Here is a 6,566-nt window from a genome sequence, read left to right on the forward strand (position 1 = left end):
CTTAACTATAAACTAATACTAAACATGTAAATGAATTCTTATCTATCTTATCTTGTAACTCTCTTTGATTACTTCTACAGCTGATTAGTCTGCGGAATAAATAGACATAATGGTCTATACCTATTTATGGATAAGAATTCAGGAAATTACTATATAAAGTAATTTCCTCCAAACATTATCTACTTTTTAGATAATATTAATTAACAACCTTTTAGTGTTAATTTCATGTAACGATACACCCCGTTACATCAAGTGTACGCGTGCGTTTCTACAGCTGCCTCGCACTTCAGCCACACACCTTGACGCACAGGTAGGAAACGTTTTGACCGTGTTCTCTCACATAGTTGGCACTTAAAGCGAACTCACACAACTTACTTGTACCTTAGAACAAGTGTCGTCGCCGAAGCGGTTATCGTCTTTACGTGCGCACTTGCTATCTAGGAAGTAGTTTATAAGACTAAATTTATTTGATAGCATCAATATAAAACCTTTTTAACTAAATAATATATGTCATCTCTGTAGAGGTTGCATTCCTCCGTGGCGAAAGTATTATTCCGAATACCTCTGCTTGCGGATGACGCTAGACGACATCCCTTTCAATGTGAATGCACCTATGTACATCACATACACAAGAGTGATCCTCACCCTAGTGGCAAGTCATATTACTTCATTAAAAGTAATTGACTTTCCGTGAAGTGTTTTTAGCCGGTGTGTAACATTAGGCCCTTTACAGACCCGGCTCATGGCTGGCAGTGGAGCTGTGGTCTCGAAGGGTTCGTAAAGTGAGAATGAGGTATTGGAGTGGTTTGGATTAGGAATGGAAAACAATTTTAGCGTGAGCAATGAAAAACTAGTATTGCGTAATCAACTGGAAAATAGTTCAGCGCAATCAGTAGAAAATTGGTCTTGTGTCTTGTGTAACCACTGGAAAACTGGTCTGGCAAAATTTCGGAGGTCATCTGAGATAGCAGTCTTGTCACATGATTACTTATACCTGTATCAGCAACGTGATTTTTGGCTAGCTCAGATCAGGATAAGCTATAGTAACAACTATAAGAATGTCTTCATAGATACTTTTCATAATACTTTTTTTCGGCATTCGTTTATAACAATTAATATCTTTACGGAAGTTCTGGGAATAACAATTGTAGTATATTTATTTAGTTAAAAAAATGTTGTGAGAATTATAACTAGAGTAGAGTGGTTTCACGTAAGTTTAATGAAACTGCAGCGCACACGATTTTTTTCACTGGCAGATAGCCGTGTAACAATGTAGTGTGGCGCAGCTCATCGAGGACGCCACCCGGATGGCATCGTGCGCCATGTCGCATGTGCGATGTAAGGCCTCAGAGTGGGCTTACTCGGCGCTTTGACGGACGGTAAGGTGTTCCCTTCATGGGCCAGACGCCGAACAACAAAGTGTTGCTTCAGGTGCTTAGTACGAGCGCGACATGTGAAGATGCGCTTGCTGTCGGCACCCATAACTGTGGGTCTAATATCGGAACAGATTAGGGCCTCGCGTTCATCAGTGGATGCAGCACGGCCCATCGCGACAGGCCTTTTTAAAAAGGTGTCTTCGACGATTTAAGAGGCAATTCAAATTGCTTAGTTAAGGAGAAACCCTTCAACAGTGCCTACAGCTTGGTATAAGCTTTCGGCCGAAAGGTCGGATGCCCACTCCTATAAAGTTGGGCAATGCAGACGTAGTCTGCTTCAAGTGGGGCAAGCTCGGCCATATGGTGGTTCACTGCTATGTTAGAGTCCCTGCTGGTGTAAGATGCCCAGCAAGAGGACTCCGTACCCGAAGAGTGATGGTAAAAACCATCTTGCAAGACGCGTGAGCTATGCATCAACCAGTAAGGGTTCGGGAAATGCAGGAGCGCAGTAGGGAGGGATGCTCTACTGACGCGGACTTTGAACCTACCCCTAAATTTAGAGTTTCGAACAAATGGAAGCATAGTCCCTGATGTGCCGAAATATCTAACCTCAACCCTGCTGGTCTATAGCGCTCGAGTAAGAGGCTATGACCAGGTGGTGATCCTCCTAGTGGATTCGGGTGCATTACAGAATTTTGTAAAACTCGATGCTCTTAAACAGAGACCGGCGATGTGTGAGTCGCTTTTCCAAGATGGTAAGCGAGAAAAGGCGACTGTTCGTTTGGCGAACAATGCGCTTGTAAGATATGAGGGAGTTCAAGTTGAACTAGCCTTAAATTTAGTGATTCATCCTGTTGAGAGAAGTTTACGGTGGAGAGTTCGTACGACCTCATCGGAGGCATGCCATGGTTTGTAAGACACCAACCGTGGATAGACTGGCGTAGCAAACTCAGTTGCTAACTCCACGCAGGACACCGGAAAGGATGTGATCCTGCTAAAGGCTTATGCAACTGATCTCGTGTCCAACACAGTTGAGGGTACGTTGACGGAATGTGAAATCCTACCAAGTCCTACCCAGCTCGAAGACACTGGTGTACTGAATAGGACATTGACAAATAGTCATGCTTTCAACAGAGCAAAATGTCTGTGGCATTAGATAGCGAGCTGACAGGAAGTCAAGCGTGCGTCGCAATAAGGGGCATAAAGTCTAGAGCCTGGTGCAGTTGAAAGTGGTGCTTAGCCGAGAGAGCAACGGCACCTAATTTCAGGTCAATGGTCGTGAATACTCGGAAAACGAGTACCTGAAAATAAGGATTTATAAAGGGTTTTCAATACGAGTGACCTTCGGATCAGGCCAGCTGAAGAGGAAGGTCCTTCGAACGAGATGCTCGAGGCCGTCGAAGACGATATAGCGGAGCATCCTCTGTTGAGGTGCTCCAGCACGTCTTGAAACCTGCCGAGGGTATTGTAACTCCCGGAGATGCCGTGGGATCTGTTCCTGTCCGAAATTAAGAAAGGAAAGGTCCACGAAGTAGTCGCACCAGTTCCAGAAGAGAACTTGGTGGACTGTTGCCTGTCGTCCACAATGTACGAGAGCGTCTTAAAAACTGGCAAAAAGATGCGATTCGCTGATAAAGACTGGTATGCCTTAAAAGACAGCTCGCTTTTGAAATTCTGTGAAAGTATCGTAATGTGCCAGAAGAAGTGCGGATCAGTCAACCGGCCGATAAAAACATTGAACATGAAATTGATCTGGAACCTAGCGTTGCCGAAGGAACAAGTCGATTGTAACGATGAGTTCTTCGGTAAGCGAGCGAAGGCGGGACGACATGTGCGTGAGAGCAAGTTGCCTCACTACAGTCGCCGCCAGATATAAATCTGGCAGCCAAAATCTATTTTAATTAGCTAGGGTAAGGTTTTTTGATTTAAATAATTAAATAAAGTTCAGTTCCCCTTTTGATCTTAAAGCGTTAAGTGCCTTCCTAAGGCTTGCGCATTGATCTGTACGAGATAGAAGCCTTTCTAAGGTATATCCTCTTGGGCACTAGTTGCCACTTGGTTCTACGAGCCCCTGAATCCTTTAAACTAGGATTCATTAAGCTTTAATAGCTTGTACGACTCCCTGAGTTGTTAAACCCATAAGTTCAATAGAACTAAGTGACTCTTTGAGTCTGAAAGTCTTCCTCTGACTTTAGGAGCGAGGTAGCTCCGCTACACCTGGTAGCACTCGTAGTCAATCTACGCCTGAGTCTTTAAAGGACTAATTTTTCACGAAAATGGAAGAGGTTCCAGAATTGTCAGAAGCGCAATGCGCCGATTATAACAAGCTCAAAACCTTATTCGGGCTTGAGCACGTGGAATTTATTATTTCCCAAGGACCAGAGGTCCTGCATGCAAGGCTTGAAGCCTTCTGCGGTACGAAGCCTACCTGATCGGTCAGGTACAGGACCATTTAGCGGCATCTATGCCACCCGGTCATCTATGTACCTGACTCGGAGCCAAGGGCTCGCCCTCTAACTGTAAATGTGAAAACATTTGAGGGAAAAGAGGGAGAAAATCTCCCTTTTTGGATGAAGCAGATGAAAATGTCTATTTGATTCCGCCTTGTTCTTAACAGAACGGCAAAAGGTGGCTATGGCCATTTCAAAACTTGGAGGTAGAGCCATAGAGTGGGCACTATCGTGCAGCACGTCCATAAACGAAGCTTTTCCCTCACGGGATTCGCTGAAACAGCATATGACGAGCATGTTTGCACCGCCTGCTCAGGCTTTTCGCATGCGAGCACGGCTCCTAGCGACTCGACAGGGTAAAAGAACCCTAGGGGACATTGTCCAGGAGTTGGAAACTCTCATTGCATCTATGCATCAAGACCCGGTGCAAGAAGCAATTATAGTGACCATTTGTATGGGGGGTCTCAATGAGGGCGTTGCCCGGACGGAATTATTCCGATCTCATCCGGCTACGTTCGAAGAGGTAGTTGCCATAGTGCTACGCGCCGAGTTTGACTTGAAGTCCGCTCGCGTTAGCACGCCTGTCTACCGAACAAGCTCTTCGAGCACATGAATTCCGTCTAATAGAGCGGAACCTATGGATTTAAGCCTCGTTGAGGAAGGAGATGAGGCTCTTCAAGCTGTGAAACAGCATAAGACCATCCGTAGATGTTATATGTGTGGAAGCACGAAACACTTACGTCCAGCTTGTCTTCTGCGCAAAACGTGTTAAAGCTAATAAGAGCATCAATTCCGACCTATACAAAAAGTCTGGTACGGTGCGGGAAAACGTCGATACCCAGTAGGTGCAAAGCGTCCTACTGGGGAAGGCCTAGGCTCTGTTGAACCTCTAGGAGGTGAGAATAAACAGAACCTAGCCCCAATTTGCTCGGTGCTTAATGGCACGGGGCGAGAGTACAAGCCTGGCTTGCTAGTCGCTCAAGCGACTGTAAAGGGCTTTGATAAGCCATGGTCAATTTGAATTGACTCAGGAGCGTCTTGCAATTATGCTCGACGCCTTTCCCTTGAAGGAAGTCAACAATACGTTGAGGCGCTTAAAGTGCATGAAGGTGATACAATCACTGTTCGCTTAGCGACTGGGACTCGTGTCACTGTCCCCAAAGTTCCATGAGTTTAGGTATAAAGTTTCTGGACTTTGACAGTATGGAACGCTGTCTCGTCCTTGATTTGGATTCGAGATTGATCTCATCCTTGGTATGGCCTGTTTGGAACACCATGAGCCATGGATCGATCTGAGGTCTAAGACCTTACGCGCCACGCGCAATGTTCCTAGCAAAGTTTTGGAGAGTCATGAACCCACCTTTGCTAGACAGCAAAGGCGCTATTGGCGCGGATCATTGAATGAGTCTGTCAGTGTTTTAGACATTGGCATGTCTGAGTTAATAAACTCTAATGTTAAAAACACTAATCCTGAGCCCGACTCAGCAGAAATAAGTGAAACGGCACGTACTCCGTCGAGTGGCCCTCGTTGTAATAACGATTCACTGAATGCTAAAAGCATAGTTGGCCTAAGGCCGAGTTACGAGGGTGTAATATCCCTGAGAAAGTGGAGTGGCACGTCTAAGTCCACCGAGTACGGTCGGCCGAGGTGGCACCATACTGAGTGTCAGTAGTGACACTATTGGCGGTTCGCCAGGGCATTTTGGGTCAAACCCTTCTAATGCACGTGAAGCGACACGTAAACGTTCGCTGGATAAGGAAGTTGAGTTACCTAACTCCTTCTCGGATGTCAAATTAGACACCATGACTTGTATAGAACCAATACAGGCTGGAAACCCGGGGAAATGAATGTCCCGGCCTCTAAGAGGCGTATTGTCTCCACTCCAAGACAGGATGGACACGAAGCGTGTATACCCTCACAAAGTGACACGAGTGAGCAATTACATACGCTTGTAAATGGTGTAACCGGTAACATTGAGGGGGGAGTTAGCCTTGCGGCAATTCCTTCGTTATATGCTCTTTTAAGACGAAATGTCTATTGATGAGTGCGGCCGATCCTTAAAGGCTGGCGACTTATCTGAGATGGTGGCCATTCGACCAACAATTGAGTTAAACTCATCGTCACTTTTGGACGAAGCTGTCTTGGATGATACAAAAGCTGCACTTAGCGCGCGAAATGGGTCATCGATCCTTAAAGATTCTACGGATCCCTTTTATTCCTTGATTAAGGAATTCCAAGATGCGGTATGTAATAATCCACCATCTGTTTTACCTCCGGATAGAGGTGTTCGTCATGAAATTGACTTAATTCCGGGAACCAAATACTGTGTCACAAGACAATGGCCTTTACCAAGGGAGCAGTGTGACGTCATTGATGAATTCTTCCGTGCTAAGCACGAGGGTGGAATGGTACGAGAGAGCAAATCTCCTCGTTCGACACCGACATTTTGTGTCAAAACGCCAAATGGTAGATGGCGCATTGTCCATGCTTATAATAAGCTTAATGCTGTCACTGTCCCATCACAAACCCCCATTCCTAGAAAAGATGTTCTCCAGAACAATATGGTGGGATGTACAATATACAGTGCATTGGATTTAGTTGATGGTTACTACCAATTGGTCAGGCGAGCTAGCGATATCCCGCTTTCAGCGGTTTACACCCCAAGCGGCATGTTATGGGAGTGGCTGGTTATGCCACAAGGGCTTTCCAGCGCCCCGGCAACATTTAATCGTCTAGTGA

The sequence above is a fragment of the Bremia lactucae genome, linkage group LG11 (genome assembly GCF_004359215.1).
Source record: "Bremia lactucae strain SF5 linkage group LG11, whole genome shotgun sequence".
In the NCBI taxonomy this organism is placed as follows: Eukaryota; Oomycota; class Peronosporomycetes; order Peronosporales; family Peronosporaceae; genus Bremia; species Bremia lactucae.